Genomic DNA, 24,042 nt, shown 5'->3' on the forward strand with positions numbered 1-24,042 from the left:
TCACAGCGTCACATCTGCAGTGATGTCCCATGAGAAGATATCATACAATATTTACACTGTTATACAAGCTGCACACTGACTGCTTTACATTGTATCACAGCGTCACATCTGCAGTGCTGTCCCATGAGAAGATATCATACAATATTACACTGTTATACAAGCTGTACACTGACTGCTTTACATTGTATCACAGCGTCACATCTGCAGTGCTGCCCCATGAGAAGATATCATACAATATTACACTGTTATACAAGCTGTACACTGACTGCTTTACATTGTATCACAGCGTCACATCTGCAGTGTTGTCCCATGAGAAGATATCATACAATATTTACACTGTTATAAAAGCTGTACACTGACTGCTTTACATTGTATCACAGTGCCACATCTGCAGTGTTGTTCCATGAGTAGATATCATACAATATTACACTGTTATACAAGCTGTACACTGACTGCTTTACATTGCATCACAGTGTCATATCTGCAGTGTTGTCCCATGAGAAGATATCATACAATATTACACTGTTATACAAGCTGTACACTGACTGCTTTACATTGTGTCACATCTGCAGTGCTGTCCCATGAGAAGATATACAATATGTACACTGTTATACAAGCTGTACACTGACTGCTTTACATTTTATCACGGTGTCACATCTGCAGTGCTGTCTCATGAGAAGATATTATACAATATTACACTGTTATACAAGCTGTACACTGACTGCTTTACATTGTGTCACAGTGTCACATCTGCAGTGCTGTCCCATGAGAAGATATCATACAATATTTACATGGTTATACAAGCTGTACACTGACTGCTTTACGTTGTATCACAGTGTCACATCTGCAGTGTTGTCCCATGAGAAGATATCATAAAATATTACACTGTTATACAAGCTGTACACTGACTGCTTTACATTTTATCACGGTGTCACATCTGCAGTGCTGTCTCATGAGAAGATATTATACAATATCACACTGTTATACAAGCTGTACACTGACTGCTTTACATTGTGTCACAGTGTCACATCTGCAGTGCTGTCCCATGAGAAGATATCATACAATATTACACGGTTATACAAGCTTTACACTGACTGCTTTACATTGTATCACAGCGTCACATCTGCAGTGCTGTCCCATGAGAAGATATCATACAATATTTACACTGTTATACAAGCTGTGCACTGACTGCTTTACATTGTATCACAGCGTCACATCTGCAGTGTTGTTCCATGAGAAGATATCATACATTATTACACTGTTATACAAGCTGTACACTGACTGCTTTACATTGTATCACAGTGCCACATCTGCAGTGTTGTTCCATGAGAAGATATCATACATTATTACACTGTTATACAAGCTGTACACTGACTGCTTTACATTGTATCACAGTGTCACATCTGCAGTGCTGTCCCATGAGAAGATATCATACAATATTTACACTGTTATACAAGCTGTACACTGACTGCTTTACATTGTGTCACATCTGCAGTGCTGTCCCATGAGAAGATATACAATATTTACACTGTTATACAAGCTGCACACTGACTGCTTTACATTGCATCACAGTGTCACATCTGCAGTGTTGTCCCATGAGAAGATATCATACAATATTATACTGTTATACAAGCTGTACACTGACTGCTTTACATTGTATCACAGCATCACATCTGCAGTGCTGTCCCATGAGAAGATATACAATATTTACACTGTTATACAAGCTGCACACTGACTGCTTTACATTGCATCACAGTGTCACATCTGCAGTGTTGTCCCATGAGAAGATATCATACAATATTACACTGTTATACAAGCTGTACACTGACTGCTTTACATTGTATCAAAGTGTCACATCTGCAGTGCGGTCAAATGAGAAGATATCATACAATATTTACACTGCTATACAAGCTGTACACTGACTGCTTTACATTGTATCACAGCGTCACATCTGCAGTGTTGTCCCTTGAGAAGATATCATACAATATTTACACTGTTATACAAGCTGTACACTGACTGCTTTACATTGTATCACAGTGTCACATCTGCAGTGCGGTCACATGGGAAGATATCATACAATATTTACACTGCTATACAAGCTGTACACTGACTGCTTTACATTGTATCACAGCGTCACATCTGCAGTGTTGTCTCATGAGTAGATATCATACAATATATACACTGTTATACAAGCTGTACACTGACTGCTTTACATTTTATCACAGTGTCACATCTGCAGTGCTGTCTCATGAGAAGATATTATACAATATTACACTGTTATACAAGCTGTACACTGACTGCTTTACATTGTGTCACAGTGTCACATCTGCAGTGCTGTCCCATGAGAAGATATCATACAATATTACACTGTTATACAAGCTGTACACTGACTGCTTTACATTGTGTCACAGTGTCACATCTGCAGTGCTGTCCCATGAGAAGATATCATACAATATTACACTGTTATACAAGCTGTACACTGACTTCTTTACATTGTATCACAGTGTCACATCTGCAGTGTTGTCCCATGAGAAGATATCATACAATATTACACTGTTATACAAGCTGTACACTGACTGCTTTACATTGTATCACAGTGTCACATCTGCAGTGTTGTCCCATGAGAAGATATCATACAATATTACACGGTTATACAAGCTGTACACTGACTGCTTTACATTGTATCACAGTGTCACATCTGCAGTGTTGTCCCATGAGAAGATATCATACAATATTTACACTGTTATACAAGCTGTACACTGACTGCTTTACATTGTATCACAGCCTCACATCTGCAGTGCTGTCCCATAAGAAGATATCATACAATATTACACTGTTATACAAGCTGTAAACTGACTGCTTTACATTGTATCACAGTGTCACATCTGCAGTGTTGTCCCATGAGAAGATATCATACAATATTACACGGTTATACAAGCTGTACACTGACTGCTTTACATTGTATCACAGCGTCACATCTGCAGTGTTGTCCCATGAGAAGATATCATACAATATTACACTGTTATACAAGCTGTACACTGACTGCTTTACATTGTATCACAGTGTCACATCTGCAGTGCTGTCCCATGAGAAGATATCATACAATATTACACTGTTATGCAAGCTGTACACTGACTGCTTTACATTGTATCACAGTGTCACATCTGCAGTGTTGTCCCATGAGAAGATATCATACAATATTACACGGTTATACAAGCTGTACACTGACTGCTTTACATTGTATCACAGTGTCACATCTGCAGTGTTGTCCTATGAGAAGGTATCATACAATATTTACACTGTTATACAAGCTGTGCACTGACTGCTTTACATTGTGTCCAGAGGCGGATCTAGAGGGGTGCACATGGGGCTCCTGCTATAGGCGCCCTTTGTCACTCACCTCCTGGGGGGGCGCATAAGTGGAGCACTTCAAACGCTCCCTCCCAGATCCAAGCACCTCTTGGTTCATTCGCTTGGTGAGGATTTAGCATGCAGCGAGCAAAGTACAGTAGGAGACACTTCAGTGCTGCGTCCCATTCAACTTCCTGCCGCTTAGTTATCGGCTCCCAGTGTTGACTCGCATCCCCCTCCTGATTGGCTGCATGGAGCTCTGCTGCTGCTGGGGCTGATGGGGGCTGGAGAGGAGAGCAAGAATCTGTGTAGCTGCAGCGGCTGGAATGACACAGACAGGCAGCGAGTGAGTACTTACTCTGTCAGAGACAGATAGGGATCTCATCTAAAAGAAGCCATAATTAGCAAATTCAGATGGGAAACCTGCAGCACTGGGCTAAATGAGAAGGTCTGTGTCTCCCTACTGCGAGTGTGATGAAGCTGATAGTGCTGATTAGTGTTGTCCGGATCATGAACGATTCGGATCTTTGATCCGAATCTATTTTGTGAGTCGAATCATCCGAATCATCCAAATGAGTGATTCGGATGGCAAAGGGGGCGGGGCCAGGAGCGACACGCCCCCTCTCAGCAGGCAGCGGGGTCCTGGAAGCAGAGCAGAGATGGATCGCTCTGTTGGAGGGGACTCAGGGGAGCCAGCCTTGCAGGGACAGGTAGAGGGGACATGGGTGCCACTGCCAGATATGTGTAGAGCACATATACTGGCTGGAATGTGCTGCACATTATAGGCTGTCTGTTCCGTAGTTGTGCACAGTGATCACATTGGAAGCTTTTGGCTCAGCACAGCTCAGTAACTTTGCAGGCACTGTGATTGCAGCGCAATATGATCCTCCTGCACTCGGCACAGCTGCACTTATCTTCTGGGAATGCTTTCTTTCACTGTGCGACGTTTGCATTAAAAGTACACAGATGAGCATATAGGTGAAATACATGTAAAGCATATGATTGCAGCATGTGGGTATTACGTGCAAACATTTCTGCTCTCTGCTCGTCCCTCCTCCCTTCTCTGTCCACTCCCTGCCCTCTGTCCATCTTCTCCCCTTCTCTGTGTGTCCACTCCCTCCCCTTCTCCTGTCCTGCTAGTCATTTCAACCCCCGAATGCTTCGGTAGTAAAATGATCCGAGATTCGGATCAAAGATCCGGATCTTTTCAATGATCCGATTCGAATCATCCGGATCATTGAAAAGATCCGAACTTCCCATCTCTAGTGCTGATAGCCCAAGTATGTAAAGTTCTCGGAGCAGAGATGACTTGCCTTTCCTGTTCTGTTTTCTCTCACTCTCTCTTACAACGTGCTTTCCTGTCTCTGCCCTGCTCATTGAAGCATGTTGGTGGTGTGTTACATGTCCCTAACAAACGGGACTAGTGATGACTAAACTCCCAGTCTGTCCCTCCTGTTTCACTACCTCTCTCACCCTTCTTCTCTCTAATGTGTTTTTACCTTCTGTCTTTATTTGCCCTCTCTTTTGTGTCCACCCTATGCCTGTCTCAGGTCTCAATCTCTCCTCCATTTCCCCATCTCACTCTCCCCTCTCTCTGCTTCTCTTATCCTTCCCCCTCCTCTTTCTACCTAATGTTTCTCCCTTAGGACTTTTAAAGAGAACCCGAGGTGGGAATTACTTTTACTATTGGGGCACAGAGGCTGGTTGTGCGCACTAAGACCAGCCTCTGTTGCCCCATCGTGTGCCTCCATGTCCCCCCTGCTCGCCGCTATACCCCCCGCATTGCTGGCGACACGCAGCGTGTCGCCAGCTCAATGTTTACCTTGCGCTGTCAGTCAGCGCTGCTCCCCTGCCTCCTCCGCATCGGCGCACCCGCCCGTGTCCCTTCCCTCCCGCTGATAGGAGGGAAGTGACGCGGCGGGTGGCGCCGATGCGGAGGAGGCGGGGGAGCGGCGCTGACTGACAGCGCAAGGTAAACATTGAGCTGGCGACACAGCCAGCAATGCGGGGGGTATAGCGGCGAGCAGGGGGGACATGGAGGCACACGATGGGGCAACAGAGGCTGGTCTTAGTGCGCACAACCAGCCTCTGTGCCCCAATAGTAAAAGTAATTCCCACCTCGGGTTCTCTTTAAGTGAAATAAATCTGGCTAGTTTATCTTACTGGGGCTTCTTCCAGCCCCTTGAGGTCATGTGCCCTCAGTGTCATTCCGCACTGCTCGGATCAACCTCTGTCCCCCTCCAAAAGCTGGCAGAGTCCACCAGTCACGGGCCACGACACATGCCCTGCCCCGCCTCCTCGATCACGCTCCCATGGCTGAGAGTGTTCTGTTCTATGGCTGCGCAGTAGCAATTTTGTCTACAGCGCAAGCGCATAATGCTCCCGGCCATGGGAGCGCGCTGGAGGAGACCACAGGGCCGCGCATACAGCTTTCGGAGGGGCAGAGTGGCTGAATGGAGCAGGACGGAATGACAACCAGGGACCAGATGGACTTCTGGAGGCTAGAAAAGGCCCCAGGAAAGTAACTGGCAACACTACATTCTCTTAAAATCTTTCTTTAAGGCGACCACAAATGGTCCAATTTCCTGAACTAATGTCCTCATCTGCAGCACTTTACAGAGTACTTAGTCATGTCCCTGACTGTCCTCAGAGGAGCTGGCAAATACTACCGTAGTCATAGTCTAATGTCCTACTATATTATTATTATTATGTGTTTATATAACACTGACGTAATCTGCTTTACAGAGTACATAGTCATGTCACTGCCTGTCCTCAGAGGAGCTCACAATCTAATCCCTACCATAGCCAGTCTAATGCCCTACTATATTATGTATTTGTACAGCACTGACCTTCTGCAGCACATTACAGAGTACATAAACATGTCACTGACTGTCCTCAAAGGAGCTCACAATCTAATCCGTACCATGGTCATAGTCTAATGTCTGGGGAGGGGGGGGCGCAAATTTCAGTGTTTGCCATAGGCGCAATTATACCCAGATACGCCCCTGATTGTGTCACAGCGTCACATCTGCAGATTAACATGATAATCAGAACCCTGAGCTCTAGAAGTGTGCTGTATATATTGAATACTGTGTAGAGTCAGTGGCCAGTGAAGAGCTTTACGCTTAGTTCTATTGAATGTGGTGCGGGTGAATTTGTGTGTTCTGAACCCCTCATTGCCATTGCGGGGCCTCTTTGTTCAGTATTTCCATGTCTAATACATTATCTTATTCCCATATTACTTTATTCACCGATAATCTCCAGCGAAGGGAACAGGCACAGCATTGTAACTTAAAATGCGTCAGTCCTCTAAAACTTTCCAAGATCATTTGCACCCCCCTCTGATCTTGTTTGGATGTCTTTTTATTCTGCTAGACACCAAGAAAAAGGACAAAAAGACACCACAAAGCCAACGTCTTGTCACTTCATACCGAGTTTCAAAGGCTTCTCCCGATCCCTAACTAAGCAGATGCACATTTACAAACATACATTTTCATACATTGCAGGTGACAAGGAAACGCTGAGCTTCATCCATTGTCAATACCTGAATATTTTATACTGTTTTGGATAATAACAAAATGATGGGTATTTCTCAAGTCTTTTATCAAAGGTAAAAAAAAAATAAAAAAATAAAAAACAACAAAGAAAAATCAGATTCTGAAAAAAAAAAAGTTTTGTATTCAAAGTAAAAATGACTCGGTAGCAAAGAGTGTCACCATTGTAGTACGGAAACGGGGAAATGTTACCTGTGCTCTCCTCAAATGTTACCTGAAGATGAGTATTATTCCAGCTCACTTTCTGTTTCAAGAAACTTTGTTTTAAAGTCCATGGACAGTGTCCATAATGATCAGATTACCTGTCCCCCCCCTTACCCTGTACAAGACGTACCATGGATCCAGTTATATGCAATTAACGGTTTCTCCTAAATTTTCTCATAGAACAGAATTTCATCATTTTAAAATAACTTTTCATTACTTTGCAATGGAAAACGTATTAAAAAATAAATAAAAAACACTATCAAAATTGTATTTGTTTGCTGATAGTAGGAAAGGCATTTTATTGAGAATTTTGAAAATATCACCAAGGAGATAATCAGGAGAGAAAGATAACTGGATATGGGCAGAGCTGGGACAAGGTCCTCCAGCACCCAAGGCTGAGACACCAAAGTGCGCCCCTCCATCCCTCCCACCCCAGCTGTCACACACTGATTGCTATTAGACTAAGAGGCTCCTCCCCTATCCCTCCCACCCCAGCCATCACACACTGATTGCTATTAGACTAAGAGGCCCCTCCCCCATCCCTCCCACCCCAGCCATCACACACTGATTGCTATTAGACTAAGAGGCCCCTCCCCCATCCCTCCCACCCCAGCCGTCACACACTGATTGCTATTACACTAAGAGGCGCCACAGGGCCCACAACCTCCCCAACACCTTAATCTCTAGTTATCTGGCTTGCAGTCACTGCTATGTATCCTCTTTTCTTATTTCTTTCTGCTTCATACACAATTAGGAATGACAGCTGAATGAATTGTGTGCCCCCTCCTACACTGCGCCCTGAGGCTGGAGCCTCTCCAGCCTCTGCCTCGGCCCGGCCCTGGATATGGGCCATTATTCAATTCAGTTTTCCCCAAAGCTTTCTCCTAGGAGATCATTCTTCTTCTTCTGTTCTCAGCACTCAGTTTGTTTCTCTTGCTTGCCCACATATTTTGCGCTCATTCTTATGCGTTTGGTGACCAGGGATGGTCGTAGTCAGCCAACTTCGCTACGCTGGAAATACGCGTAGTTTTACGCAATTACGCTTCGCCAAACTACGGCTTCCAAAACAAATATTCGCTTCGTATGCATTTCGTAGAATATGCGTTAAAATACGCAATTACGCGTAGTGCGAAGCGTAGTGTATGCGGATACTTATGCCCGTATGCAGAAAATTGTACGCATTAATTTCTTTAGAAATGCTTATACCGGGAACCATTCTATGCGTACATTCCCCTTTCCATGCGTAAATTTGTATGCATACAATCGCACACGGAAAATTAGACGCGAGTAACGCATTCGTAGTTCACTACGCAATACACATGTTAACTACGCATAGTGGGCGTAAGCTACGCGTAGCGGTACTTCGCTACGCGTAAATTCGTAAGCGCAGGTTTGAAACTTCGCCTATGAACTACGATGCGTAGATGCGAACTATGATGCGTAAATTTGCACTGGCGTAGTTTCTGCTCATCCCTGTTGGTGACAATGACAATGTATTTTACGCATATTCTCGTCTGTGTGGGACTGCGCTTCCTCCTAACCGCAGACTTACATTTGATGGAGGGGAAGCGGTGCTAACCTACTTAGCACGTCTAAAGTCTTTAGACGTGCTAACCAGGGTGCTAAGTAGGTTAGCACCGGATTTCTCAATCAGATCGCGCGCTAACTTTGCGCGCGCAAAGTTTTACGCGCATAAAGTTTTATGCGCGAAAAGCTGGTTTAGACGTGCTAAGGGGGTTTTCACAGGCGTGCTAACAGTTAGCACCGCTTTGTGAATCAAGCCCCTAGTCTTCAGGAATATTCTAATATGTGCAAGTATGTTTATTTCTGTGAAAATGGGGGGTAAGAAGGAACTGGCCGTATCTAGTCGTCACTGATAGAGAAATGACGCTTGTAAGACTGTAGACATCCCAGGAGGGAATTTGTGCAGGAGAAGAGAGGCGATCCAAGAGGATAAAAGGAAGCTAAATGAGCTTAAACACCAAATTCTTGGTAAATAGAGGAGGTAGTGGTGGACTTACCTCCTCCAAGTAGACACACAATGACTGTAGTAAAGACAGTCAATATATTTTATTTATGAACTCCAAATATGCAACGCGTTTCGCAGGATTGATCCCGCTTCATCAGGCAACAACAACGGAGCAATAGCATATGTGGTCAGTAGAAGAGCCAGGCACCTCTGTCTGGAGGGAATTGGGGTCATCTTCATTGAAATTCGTGGTGTGAAGATTAAGGGCTCGTTTCCACTGTAGCGGTGCGGAATCGCCTGGATTCCACCGCTGAAGAAATCGCATGCGGCTGCGTTTCCGCATGCAGATTTACCCGCGATTTCGCATGCGATTTCGCATGGCAAGGAGCCATGCGAATTTAACCATGTCACTGCCTGTGTTAAGTTCCATTGGCTTTTCATGCGAAATCGCATGCGAAATCGCGGGGAAATCCGCATGACAAAGCCGCATGCGATTTCCCTATTGAATACATTAGCGGCGATTCGCCCGCATTCCTGCCGCACGCGAATCTGCACGACCCTGTCGTGCAGATTTTCCCCGCACTGAAAAACGCCGCCGCGTGGAAACAGCCCCATCCACTAACATTCAGTATGCGAATCCGCATGCAGTGCCCACATGCGGATTCGCTATAGTGGAAACGAGCCCTAAGTGTAGCCAAGAAGATGAACCTCCAGCAATTTGACTGATGTCTCAATTCTCAAAGCAAGATTGGGACCTGTTTAAAGCTAGAATCCCCCGACCTGAAGAAACCTCCAGAACCTGATTCATCTCAGATGATGATGCCACAGAAGATGTGGAGGGCTGCCAGCTTGGAGATGCAGGAAGATAGCTTGAATTTCAAAGGGATCAGTAGACAGCAGCATCACTGGACAAAGGGGCTGGATATCATGGAGAGCTGCTTAGAAAAGCCTTCAGGCTTCCCATAAATGACAGCATGAAAAGCAATAAAGCAAATACATCTTTAATCACAATGCGTTTCACCGGACAGAGCCGGCTTCATCAGGTGAAATCAGGGTAGATTAGATAGGGGCCAGAAGCAGCTCCCTCTATTGATGGGAGGACCAGGGATTGGGCAATGAGATCTGAAGCATAAAACAAAGAGGAAGTAATGGATAGAGTGACCAGAAGGGGAGGTATTAGACAGGGTTTGGGTTATAGGTTAAAAGGTTAAGGTTATGGTTGAGGGATAAGGTAGGAAATCACTTTCCAAGTACCCCAATGCCACAGAAGTCCCTTCATCCACTGTTTTCTGTGGCACAGACTTGCTAAGGAGCTGCTGCTATCTCAGGTGTGTGTCCCAGTTATTAACTCTTACGCCTGAACTGCTTCAGGTCAAATGACCATATTTTACGCCTTCAGGAGCATCATTTGACAAGAAAAGCTGATCTTTGAGCTGCCGCCTGACTAAGCTGTGAAATGAGTTATAAAGATCTGTAGCTAGATTTGGGCTCTGTATGTTTGTTTGATTTTCCACAGGCAGTGATAGGAGGACAGGGAGCTGCTCAGTACACAGTCTGGATATTCAGGGAGGAACATCTGTTTTTGGATCAGTTGATTTGGCGTCAGAATACAGCACTGAAGTGGCCGGATGCATAATGAGGATTAGATGTAATAAACGGCTTGGATAGCTCTCTGCACAGAGCCCCAGTCCTGCATCTGCACTGCGAGGAGAAATATGAGAAATAATCGCTATTGAGGGGTCCAATAAGCTTCCAGCAGAGCAGAAGTAACTGCGGAATATTATTATAATAATAATAATGGTAACTTCAGAAGTTCCTTGTGCAGAGAGACGAGGGCCCTTGTTACAGAGATTTACTGACCAAGCCCTAATCTTCTCAAGGCAATTGCTTATGGTACATATGTCCCCTTGTCAGTCCGGTTCATGTGTCAGCAATGTTATGGTCTTCATAGCAGATGTTCACATCGCTGGAATTGAGAGTTTTGCTTCACAAACGAGGGAAACTCTGCAGAAAGTTTTTGATGGTTGAGATTGTCACAATGGGTTAGTGTTACGGTTACTGGGGCAGACAGGCTTTCCTGGGCCATGAAGCAAAATGGGCATCCCTGTCATCAGCACATCAATGGAAAAACTTACACAGTGACAAGATAAAGGGACCTTCAAGTGACATGTACCCCGGGGTCGATTCTCAAAGCTTTTCTCTTGATTTAGCTCAGGTTATAACTACTAGTTGTTTGCGTAGTGGTTAGCGCTCTCACCTTGCAGCGCTGGGTCCCCGGTTTAAATCCCAGCCAGGTCAACATCTGAAAGGAGTTTGTATGTTCTCCCCGTGTGTGTGGGTTTCCTCTGGGCACTCTGGTTTCCTCACACATCCCAAAAACATACAAATAAGTTAATTGGCTTCCCCCTAAAACTGGCCCTAGACTACGATACACACACTGCACGATACATACATAGACATGTGACTATGGTAGGGATTAGATTGTGAGCCCCTCTGAGGGACAGTTAGTAGTGACCAGGCGATATACCGTACTCTGTACAGCGCTGCGTAATATGTCAATGCTATATGAATACTAAATAATAATTTGTCACTTTTATCCCTACAAAAAAAGACAGTGGAGGGCTTTTTATTTTTTGGGATGTTCTGAGGTTTTCATCAACTTTATGGACCACTGAGGGGCACCATAGAAAAAAGTCAGAACACAAATGAACAAAAAGTTGTGGCGAGCTGACAGACCATCACTTCCTCATGAGCGAGTCAGGGGGGCCCTGGTGATCTCACCACCGGCGGTTAGCGTGAGCTCTCCCAGAATATGGGGTCTAAGTATCTACGGGTCTTCACCAGAGCATCCCAGTAAGGATAATCACCTTAATTCATTGCTCCCCTCGTAATGAAAAAAGAAAGAAAGAAAAGTTCCTTTTTTATGAACGTGGCTTCCATGATAAAATGGCCGCAAAGCAGGGCTGGTGGGTTACATAGGATAGGCTATTCGGGGAACCCCAAGTCAGGCACTGTCTCACAACAACCCTACAGTCAGTACAGGGCTAAAATGTAAAACAGCCCATGTTTATTTTTGTGGAGGGTCCCCAGCTAATTAGGTGGCCCCAAAATCAGGTACTGCAGAGGTCACAACAGCTTCATGGTCAGTACAGGGCTGAAATATAAGGGGCCCCAGGGTCCATTTCTGTCAGCTCCTTAGGGGCAGAGATGAGTGCACAGATTATGTGGAATTCTGACTTTTCACATCCGACTTTTGCATCAGAATTTCACAATTTTAAGTTCAGAAATCCAACTTGTAAATTCTGAACATTATGAAAAATGATATTCATGTATCATGCATAAATAGCGAAAAATATCTACTGCGCATGCGCAAGGAACACAAATGTAATAGCAAAAATTCAAAAATCCTGTACATAAATGCAAAAATTCTAAGTGAAATTGAAACCAATTGTCAACATATTTTCACTAACGTGGAATTCACAAAACTCTCTGCAAAACTCAATTCTGACCATCCCAACGTAGGCGCCCTCAAGATAGGAATTGTGTGAGGTCATAGAAACTTTACAGCCAGTACAGTACTAAATGTAAGGGGCTTCACATCAATCTTTGCCAAGGGCCCCATTTTGCTTAAAGGATACCCGAAGTGACATGTGACATAATGAGATAGACATGTGTATGTACAATGCCTAGCACACAGATAACTGTGCTGTGTTCCTTTTTTTCTTTCTCTGCCTGAAAGAGTTAACCACCCTGGCGTTCTGATTAAATCGCCAGGGTGGCTGCGGGAGGGTTTTTTTTAAATAAAAAAAAAACTATTTCATGCAGCCAACTGAAAGTTGGCTGCATGAAAGCCCACTAGAGGGCGCTCCGGAGGCGATCTTCCGATCGCCTCCGGCGCCCAGAATAAACAAGGAAGGCCGCAATGAGCGGCCTTCCTTGTTTTGCTTATATCGTCGCCATAGCGACGAGCGGAGTGACGTCATCGACGTCAGCCGACGTCCTGACGTCAGCCGCCTCCGATCCAGCCCTTAGCGCTGGCCGGAACTTTTTGTTCCGGCTGCGCAGGGCTCAGGCGGCTAGGGGGGCCCTCTTTCGCCGCTGCTCGCGGCGAATCGCCGCAGAGCGGCGGCGATCAGGCAGCACACGCGGCTGGCAAAGTGCCGGCTGCGTGTGCTGCTTTTTATTTCATCAAAATCGGCCCAGCAGGGCCTGAGCGGCAGCCGCTGGCGGTGTTGGACGAGCTGAGCTCGTCCAGACCGCTCAGCTGGTTAAATATCAGGTATGTAAGTGGCTGACTCAGTCCTGACTCAAACAGGAAGTGACTACAATGTGACCCTCACTGATAAGAAATTCCCCTTTTTTACCTCTTTCTTGCTCTCAGAAGCCATTTTCTGCTAGGAAAGTGTTTTATAGTTGGAATTTCTTATCAGTGAGGGTCACACTGTAGTCACTTCCTGTCTGAGTCAGGACTGAGTCAGCCACTTGCATACCTTATATTTAACTCTTTCAGGCAGAAAAATAAAAAAAGGAACACAGCCTAGTTATTTGTGTGCTAGGCACTGTACATACACATGTCTATCTCATCATGTCACATTTCAGTTGGGGTATCCTTTAAAGGACATCCAAAATGAAAGAGAAAAGTTAAGCTTTACTTACCCTGGGCTTCTCCCAGCCCCTCGCAGCCTATCAGGTGCAGCGCTGCAGTTCCGCTGACCTCCAGGGTACAGCCGTGGTTGTTGGCTTCTGCGCATGTGCAGGAAACTCTCTCGATCTCGCTCCCATAGCGAGGAGTGGTCTGTGCTGCCTGGTTCACAAAGACTTAAACTGTGCAAGTGCATAACGCTCCCGTCTAAGGCAGCCCGATGGAGAGAGTTGTGCAGATGTGCATACACATGCACAGAGGCCCACACCCACAGATGTGGTTAAGGATCTTTCAAAGGATTAGGAGCACCCCGGAGGGCAGCAAAACTTCAGCACTGGACCGGATAGACTTATAGGGGCTGGAAGAAGCCCCAGATCAGTGAAGCTTAAAGAGAACCTGTAACAAAAAAAACGTCCCCTGGGGGGTACTCACCTCGGTAGGGGGAAGCCTCAGGATCCAAATGAGGCTTCCCCCTCCCCTGTAGCTGCAGGCAGTCCAGTGCTGGCTCCCCCGAAGTGTCCAGCAATCCTGGCTCGACAAGCCTGACAAGCGCTGATATATTTACCTTCCCGGCTCCAGCGGGGGCGCTGTTGCGGCTCTCAGCACAGAGATAGGCGGAAATAGGCGATCTCAGTCGGGTCCGCTCTACTGCGCATGCGCCGGAGACTTGCGCCTGCGCAGTAGAGCAGACCCGACGGCGATCGGGTATTTCCGCCTACTTTAGAGCCGACAGCCGTCAGAGCGCCTGCGCAGGAGCCGGGAAGGTAAATATTGACGTCATCTTGTACGGAGGGCCTCAGCGAGACCCCTGAGGGACAGAGGACGGCGTGGGAAGCCTCATTAGGATCCCGAGGATTCCCCCACCCGAGGTGAGTACCCCCCAGGGGACGTTTTGACGTTACAGATTCTCTTTAAAGCCGTTCAGGCTAAAAAAAAAATTAAAAAGAAAGAATTCTATGAATAGACAAATAATAGTAAAACCCTCAAAACCTGAAGCTACCCTCTATAAACAGACTCCATCATTGTGGCAATCTGTGTGTGTCTGACCTATACAACGCTCTATGGAAAGTGTCGTGCAATAAGCCAGCAGTATGTAAATGCAGAATCAAATAATACTGTAGTTATAAAATCAATTCTTATCCCCTTAGATTCCACTTTGAAGACCTCTTCCTATATATATATATATATATATATATATATATTTCATAATCCTTTCTGTTCACTGTGAGGGGGTGGAGTGCTAGAATTAATACTTCTAATTTATTTGATAAACATAGCTGTTGTTTATATCTTGGTGGTGACAGGGAACTCGCAGGTGATATTAGCAGTTTTGTTTGTCGGTGGGGTGAGCGCACTTTTATCTTTATGTAATAGGTGCGAAAACACTATTTAAAGTAAATAATAATTTGTTCGCACTTAATACTCAGCTTCAAATCCTAACACTTTAAATAAACAATCTTAAACATATTCGCGTTCCTAATTGCGCAGGGATGGTTTAGCGAGTATTATAAATTCAAATGAAATTTCACTTTTTGTTGAGGAAAGAGAAGCGATTCTCTACAAGTCCGCTGGATACATTACAAAGATGTTAGCAAATGATATTTCAGACTCTTTTTTTATCCTCCTGGGCATATGCTTACATAAGCCACTGCAGTGAGTTCCTAACAAGAAATGCTAAATGGGCATCTCAGCCAGCTGTAATCACTTGGCCAGTCAGAAAAAGAGATATCAGGTTATGTTTAGAAATGTATAGTAGCACAAGAGTGGCTGGTCAGTGCATTGTCAGTTTTCCAGTATGAATCCAGCAGCATTTCGGCACTGAGACGCAGGACGGGGGAGGTCTGGGGGAGGGGGGGGGGGAATTAAATTTAACCCCAAGCAACTACTCCATTTAGGCTGCTGTTTGGTGATTTGTGAACTGATATTTTTATAGATGTATGTACTTTAGCACAGGGCACTCTTGCACGAGCACTTTTTGCACCCCTGATGAAGCCTCCATTTAGGTGGGTGAAACATGTAGGATGTTCTCTATGTAGGGTGGAACTGTATTGTCTATATAGCAGTGTGAGTTGAGGCAACTTCTATTGACAAATACCAGAGTTATCAATTATTACCGAGCCTTAATCCACTGACTTTGACACTTTAATTTAGTTCGGTTCGCCCCCATAGTGCACCATTAGGGTCAACTTTGACCCTTTACATCACAGTCAGCAGGCACATTGTAGCAAATCAGGCTACACTCCCTCCTGGAGCCCCCCCCCCCCCTTATAAAAGGCAGGCTCCGCCGGCCATTACACTCACTCATGTGTCTGCACTAATTAGAGATTAGAAGGGACAGCTGCTGCAGACTCTCATAGGGAAAGCGTACTTAGGCTCTTGTAGGCTTCTTAGCTTGCTCCTGGCTGATTCTTATTGCTAAAATAGCACCCCACAACAGCTCTTTTGAGAGCTAATATTGTTCTTGTGATCTATTTTTTTTCTGTGTGTCCCACTGACACTTGTGTTGCATAGACAGCCTTGCTAATTCATACTGTGTGTGTCACTGCCAGGCCCAGCACATTCAGTGACTACCTGTGTGTGTGACAAGTGCACATTGTAATACCCATCACTGCATATACCTACCTACCTGTTGTTCATAGTGCACCCACCTACCTACGTGAGCTGAGTGCACGCAGTGTCACTGTGCCTGTCCGCTACCTGTCTGTGTGTGACAGGTGCACATTGTAATACCCAGTACTGCCTATACCTACCTGTTATGTTCAGTGCACCCACCTCATCACTGCATATACCCACCTGTTGTGTTCAGTGAACCTACCTCATCACCGCATATTATTATTATTTATATAGCACCAACATCTTCCGCAGCGCTGTACATAGTATACTGTATATAGTCTTGACACTAACTGTCCCTCGAAGGAGCTCACAATCTAGTCCCTACCATAGTCATATGTCTATATTGTGTAGTATATATACTGTAGTCTAGGGCCAATTTTTAGGGGGGGAGCCAATTAACTTATCTGTATGTTTTTGTGATGTGGGAGGAAACGGGAGTAACCAGAGGAAACCCACGCAGACACGTGGACAACATACAAACTCCTTGCAGATAGTGCGCCCCGGCTGGGACTTGAACCGGGGACCCAGCGCTGCAAGGCAAGAGTGCTAACCACTGTGCCACCGTGTTGCCACCTACCTGTTGTGTTCAGTGCACCCACCTACCTACGTGATTGCTTGCAGTGTGATATACCACTCCGTGCATACCTGTTAACTGCACCTGTGTGAATGCACATTGTATTAGTCAAGTCAGTGCATACCTTTCACTTCACCCCCCCCCCCCCCCGATATGGACAAAACGGTGATGGTGATTTCGGACATGCGGACATTCTTTAGTCCAACGCCTCGCCTTAGCCCTTCCGGATCCACCCTGCGCCGACGCCTGGACTGGCAGATAGCCGACTACCTGGCTTTAAGTGTGGATGTAGAGACTGTGAGCAGAGATGAACCCTTAGATGCGCAGGCTTGACCTGTGACCAGAGCTGTCCCAATTTGCCATGCAACTTCTGCCTTGCCCTGGCGCAAGCAAACTGTCAGAAAGGCATTGTCACTGAGAAGAGAAGTCGCCTAAGTCACAAAAGTGTTCAGTACCTGACCTTTATCAAAATGAATGAGGAATGAATCACACGACCGAAGACTAAGTCAGTCCCCACACACAGCATCTCTGCCTGCAGGCCGCTTGACTGCCTTCTCCGCCACCACCAACAGGGTCCAGGACTCCAGGCAGATTCCTGAATTTTTAAGGCTGCTGCTAGCAGCGGCCGCTATACTAATTTTTCTGGTGCGTGTACATGCCTGCCTAATTTTTCTGGCTGCACTGCGGGCAGCTGCAACAACAAAACAAAAGGCATGTACATGTGCCTATTCCCCTACATGATCATTACCTTGCCGAGGTGAAGGGGCTTGCGTACCACAATAAGGCAATGACCGCCGGCTATATGAGTGTCTCGGGGGGTGGGCACACCAAAGATAATAAGGTCGTTGCTTCATTGTGGTCAGACCAAATTTGATCAGCTGGACAGCCACTGTTGTTCTATCATTGAGCTACCACAGCCCGGCGACTGTATGGGCTGGAAAACCGCCACGGCCTGCACTCTGGCCATGGTGCGCACCAGTCCAGCACGGCCGTCACTACACAAACAGCTGTTTGCGGTGCGTTACACAGTGAGCTTGGTGTGTCAGTGTGAAGCAGTACTCTAATTACACTCCCTGAATGACGAATACCAGTGTTGCTTGCAAATTTTCGCCAAAGTAATTTTCGCATCAAAAATCCCATTTTCGATTTCGCCGAATTTTCGCGAAAATAAGTACTATTTTCGTTTCACAAGGCGAAATTTCGCCTGAGTATTTTCGCATTAATTTTCGCCTAAAGTCCGTTTTTCGTGTTAAATATCTAAGCCCCCTTACAAGCTAGAATCACCAAATTTGCAGGGTATATTAAAGAGATATGTGGGTACAAGAGGAAATTTTTTTTTAGCAAAAAGACCTTATAGTTTTTAAGAAAATCGATTTTAAAAGTTCAAAGGAAAAAAGTTTACATTTAAATGTAGTAAATGACAGTTACTGTAGCAAACCTAGAGGTAGTGTAAAATTATTAATATCAAAATAAAGGGCCAAGTGCAAGTGCCATGGGCTAAGTGCCAAGTGCCAAGTGCAAAGGGTCAAGTGCCAGCGCAAAGGGCCAAGTGCAAGTGCAAAGGGCCAAGTGCAAGCACAAAGTGCCAGGTGCAAGCGCAAAGTGCCAAGTGCAAGCGCCATGTGCAAAGGGCCAAGTGCAAAGGGCTAAGTGCAAAGGGCCATGAAAAGTGCAAAGGGCCGTGCAAAGTGCCAAGTGCAAAGTGCCATGCAAAGTGCCAAGTGCAAAGTGCACTTTGCATTTAACACTTTGCACTTGGCACTTTGCATTTGACACTTTGAACTTTGCACTTTGCATTTAACACTTTGCACTTGGCACTTTGCACTTGGCCCTTTCATTTGATATTAGTAAAATTACACTACTGCTAGGTTTGCTACAGTAACTGTCATTTACTGCATTTAAATGTATACTTTTTTCCTTTGAAACTTTAAAATTGATTTTCTCAAAAACTATAAGGTCTTTTTGCAAACTTTTTCTTTCCTCTTGTACCCACATATCTCCTTAATTTACCCTGAAAATTTGGTGATTCTAGTTTGTAAGGGGGCTTAGATATTAAACGGACTTTAGGCGAAAATTAATAGATAAAAACGGACTTTAGGCGAAAATTAATGCGAAAATATTCGGCGAATTTTCACCTTTTGAAACGAAAATAGTACTTATTTTCGCGAAAATTCGGCGAAAAGAATATTTGCATTTTTGCTCATCACTGACGAATACACACGCAAGATGTTTTAAAGCACTTTAGGCCTGTCATTTAGCATTCAATGTGATTTCTGCCCATAAAACGCTGCTTTGCTTCACATCCAGATTTTCCCCCGGGACTTTTGGCATCTATCCCACTCCGCCATGCCCCCCTCCAGGTGTTAGACCCCTTGAAACATCTTTTCCATCACTTTTCTGGCCAGCATAATTTTTTCTAGTTTTCAAAGTTCGCCTCCCCATTGAAGTCTATTGTGGTTCGCGAAGGTTCGCGCGAACCGCACTTTTGCAGAAGTTCGTGAACCCGGTTCGCAAACCGAAAATCGGAGGTTCGGGCCATCTCTAGTCACAAGTTGTATACAAGGACCAAGGACCAAGAGCAATAGTGTAAATCTATCACATTATTGATCAACATCTCATTTTAAGTTGCACATATTTTCCTAATGTGAATAATTGTGCCCTTTTCTTTAGTCTTGGCACAAACAAAGTAACATATTTGATCATTTTTGCACTTAAAGCCCTGGAACAAAACCCTGTGGAAAGGTTGGCCATGTCATACTTCATTTAGCCCTCCGGATTTTTTATCGAAAGAGACAAAGTTCAGCCTAACCTTCCTACAAGCCAGCTACAGATGGAGAAATTTGTCAGGGTTTAACACTTGGCCCGGCTACAATTAAAATGTTTCACGACATTTAATTCTTCAAAAATTCCAGTCCAAACACCAACTGAGGAATCCTGTCCATATCACGTAGCTAGGGTCAAAGCAATTTTTTTTGTGCTTTCCTACCTCTGTAATAGGCTGGCTTGAAAACGGTCTTATATACACAGGCCCTTGAACCTATCATTAGGAAACATTTGAGATCCGCAGCGCACTCTGGGAGTAGTGGAAAAATCCCAAATCAGGATAATGCCTCCTAATTTTTCAGGGCTCAAACAAAAGTGATTTGGTTGTGTTGCTTAAGCACGGGGATTGTGTTTGTGCCGGGCATGCAACAAGAAATTAAACCTCCCTCTTCCCACTTAAAGTACAGAGGGATAATTTTTCCGAGCTGTACTTTTTGTCTTTTCTCTTTTTAATTTTAACTTTCTGCTTCAGCCTCGTAGACTAAAGATCGTGTTTCGGATCAAAGATGTCTCCGCAACCAAGGACATGGTCTGAATTTCCAGGGGACGCCTGCCAACTGTAATCCTTCTCGAAACCACAGTATTTCTCCCTGCCCTTTCCAAGATTTCCTTCAGTGGCTTTAGTAGTGTTCTTTGTAATGGACAGGCATCAAATGGCATAGCCAGAGCAGCCTGACTTTATCAGTGGAGTTGCCTCAGACTTGAGAGCAGAGAGCTGGGCAGCGTTTCTCCTTGCAGATGTTCATTGCAGAAGTTTTTAAGAAGTCCCGTTGTTGATGAAATAAGAACACTACCCTGAAAGGAGAAATCCAGACATATTATAACAATTCCATTGACTGTTTTCACAGCAACCTTGTCTTCAACCCAAGTCTGTTACAATGTCTCAGGGCCAAGAGCTGTCCTGCGAGGACTGTGGTTAACAATAGCCGCAATGTAAAACTATCAGAGCAGACGACATCCCCACATCACTGGTACAGCTGATTGTGTCTATAAACATGTCGAAAACTTTGTGTATGTTTCTGGACTTCATATTAAAGTACATTTTCAGAGATTTTTTCTTTCTTCTCGGCACAAACCCCAACTAACCTCACACTGTGACCTCATAACCCTTCAGATCACCTATGATAGTCCTCTACTATAGAGCCACACGCACTTACCATCTAGCAAGAGAGCCATGGACATCTAAGCCCAGGGCCAGTGCTACCATAGGGGCAACCTGGGAAATTGCCCCAGGGCCCCTGAGCACTGCCAGGCCACCCAGGTCTCCTACCAACTTATGCACCCAAAGCTGCTGAAAAGCTTTTTGGCAGCAAAGCAACTCACTTGTCCTGGTGGCCAACTGCTCCATTAGTCTGTGGAGTCACCTGGCCATATCTTCTCAGTGACTCGGCACATGCCATTATGCAATAATATGTACCCGGTACCTGAGTAGAGGTGCCACTACGAAGATGAGAGCGCATGGACTAATGCAGCAATGCCCCTGCCGGGACAGGCAAGTTGCTGAGCTGCTAAAAACTTTGCAGGGGCCTCAGGGATCACAATAAAGTTAGGGGGGGGGGGGGGGAGATTCTGGGGGCCCGGCTGCTAGCTCGTGGGCCCTGAGGGATGAATTTGCTGCTCCGGGAAGTTGAAAGTCAGTGGATCCCCAGATTACTTTTTCTCCAGGAGGCCATTGTAGCAATAACTGATCCTGTCCAAGCATATTTTTATTTGGTTGTGGGCAATGGACACAGAATAACACAACGGCTATGGTGGACTACAGTAGCACACAATAACTCCCAGAACTAACAGCTCCCTATGTTAAGGTACAATACAGCTAGTTAAGGGTAGTGTTGGGCGAACAGTGTTCGCCACTGTTCGGGTTCTGCAGAACATCACCCTGTTCGGGTGATGTTCGAGTTCGGCCGAACACCTGATGGTGTTCGGCCTTTTAGTTCGGGTTCGCCCGAACTGCTCAATGCCCGGCCGAACAGGGCCCCTGTTCGGCTGAATACGGCCCTCCTATGGGGTCGCAGGCATAAGGGGGGAGCATGCCCCGATCGCGGGGGGGGTCGGAAATTCCCCCCACCCCCTCCGCTAGCGCTCCCCCCTCTGCCCGCTTCCCCATAAAAAGTTTGCGTAAAGTTAAATAGTATCGGTGGTGGCTGCTGCAGTGGCTGGCTGGCTGGCCTGGCAGTAGTGTGAGTGAGGAGGAGGAGTCCGAGTAGGACGCGTTGAGGCCGGGCAGCGGGCGGTTCAGCGGTAGTACCCTTGTGGTACTTCCGCCCTTTCTCTGACCTCACGTCCTCTACGTGATGACGCATACGAGGGTACGCGTGACGCGTACCCTCGTATGCAGAGGACGTGAGGTCAGAGCAAGGGCGGAAGTACCACAAGGGTACTACCGCTGAACCGCCCGCTGCCCGGCCTCAACGCGTCCTACTCGGACTCCTCCTCCTCACTCACACCACTGCCAGCCAGCCACTGCAGCAGCGGCCACCACCGGTACTATTTAACCCATAGGGGGGCCGTATTGCGGCATGTTCGGGTCCCCATTGACTTGCATTGAGTTCGGGGTTCGGGCCGAACATGCCGAACATCTGGCCCATGTTCGGCCTGTTCGGCCCGAACCCGAACATCCAGGTGTTCGCCCAACACTAGTTAAGGGACAATCCGACCCTGCAGTATTGATTTGTACACACACTTCTAAGTTACTTAGCACAGCAGCACTCAAAGCATCCGATAGCTGAAGGTTCTTCTCAAAGTTCTAGTAAACAAGCTGGAAGACTACAAGTACTTTTCTGTTACTTGTTGTAACCAAGTACTCACAGTTCTAACCTCTGTTTATCTGCCCTGAATGAATCCTATAGTTTTTCTTACAGTACTAGGTGCAGTGTACAGCTAACAAACAAGTTGGTGGACTACAAGTACCTTGCAAACACAGTTGTAACCTATGTATAAGTGCCCTGCCCAGCATACAATGCATGCTATAGATCCCAGTTGATAAAACAGACCTACAATATAATCAAAATACAATATCAGCGCAGCCAAACAAATCTTAACATGTGGAACACTACATATATCGCAGCCAAAGTCCAACGTCTAAGCAAAACGTCCTCAAACAACATAAAATAGTACACTTCAGCGCGAATTCACTTGTGTCTACCACCGAAAGCACCATAAAAATAATACGCTTACCAGATTATCACAGACCTTAACTACAGGGTCTGCAATATGGCTTAATGAGGTCAGCAGCAGGTATCTTCACAGCCGGCCTCCTCTCCAGACAAGCCGAACATTCTAATCCTCAATTGCAGTATTTCACCAAAAATGAGGCATGCAAAGAGACAAACGCACATCTAAGCGTATCTACAGCGATTTTAATATCTCATTTAAAAGACATACGGTAAAGGTTTTTAAAATGTCACTCCTAGTCCCTGATGAAACTTTGACAGTGAAACCGGTCGGACGAGGCGGACGTGTGGCTGGACGGCGTCCTATGTTTTAAGTGCTGTTTTTCCTTGTGGGTCCCTGTCATAAGGGCCCAGATGTGAGTGACATTTTAAAAACCTTTATGTTTTTTTAAATGAGATATTAAAATCGCTGTAGATACGCTTAGATGTGAGTTTGTCTCTTTGCATGCCTCATGTTTGGTGAAATACTGCAATTGAGGATTAGATTGCTCGGCTTGTCTGGAGAGGAGGCCGGCTGCGAAGATACCTGCTGCTGACCTCATTAAGCCATATTGCAGACCCTGTAGTTAAGGTCTGTGATAATCTGGTAAGCGTATTATTTTTATGGTGCTTTCGGTGGTGGACACAAGTGAATTCGCGCTGAAGTGTACTATTTATGTGATAAAACAGACCTAACTACCAGTTATCTCTCCTTGAAGCATACATTTCTCTCCCGGCCTCTGTCTCTAGCTCTTATCACACAGACAACGCAAGTTGGGGTGAAAACCACTCTCCCTCCACCCCCTTATATCTGCCTTTTGTTGGGATGTTTTCTCATTGGCTGCTGGAGCTTGCTGTGCATCCTGGGAACAAATGATTCGCTTAGCAGACGCCCATTCTGTGCTTCCCACTGATTTGTTGGTAACGTACTTCACCCCCCCCCCCCCCCCCCCCCCCCCCCCAGGGCTTTGCCAGCAAGGATCCTACCAACTGGTGTTACTACCAACAAGCCCTTGTCTGTAATCTTTGGGGGGTCTGCGCTCAGCAAGGGGTGGGCACTTCGGAGGCTCCCCTCTTCTTGGGTGAGTAGGAACTCTTGTAGCCGAGGTTTACGTCATTTTAAATTATTTGCCATCAGTCAATCAGGGCGCCTGTACCCC

Source organism: Hyperolius riggenbachi, chromosome 9, assembly GCF_040937935.1.
Source record: "Hyperolius riggenbachi isolate aHypRig1 chromosome 9, aHypRig1.pri, whole genome shotgun sequence".
Classification (NCBI taxonomy): Eukaryota; Metazoa; Chordata; class Amphibia; order Anura; family Hyperoliidae; genus Hyperolius; species Hyperolius riggenbachi.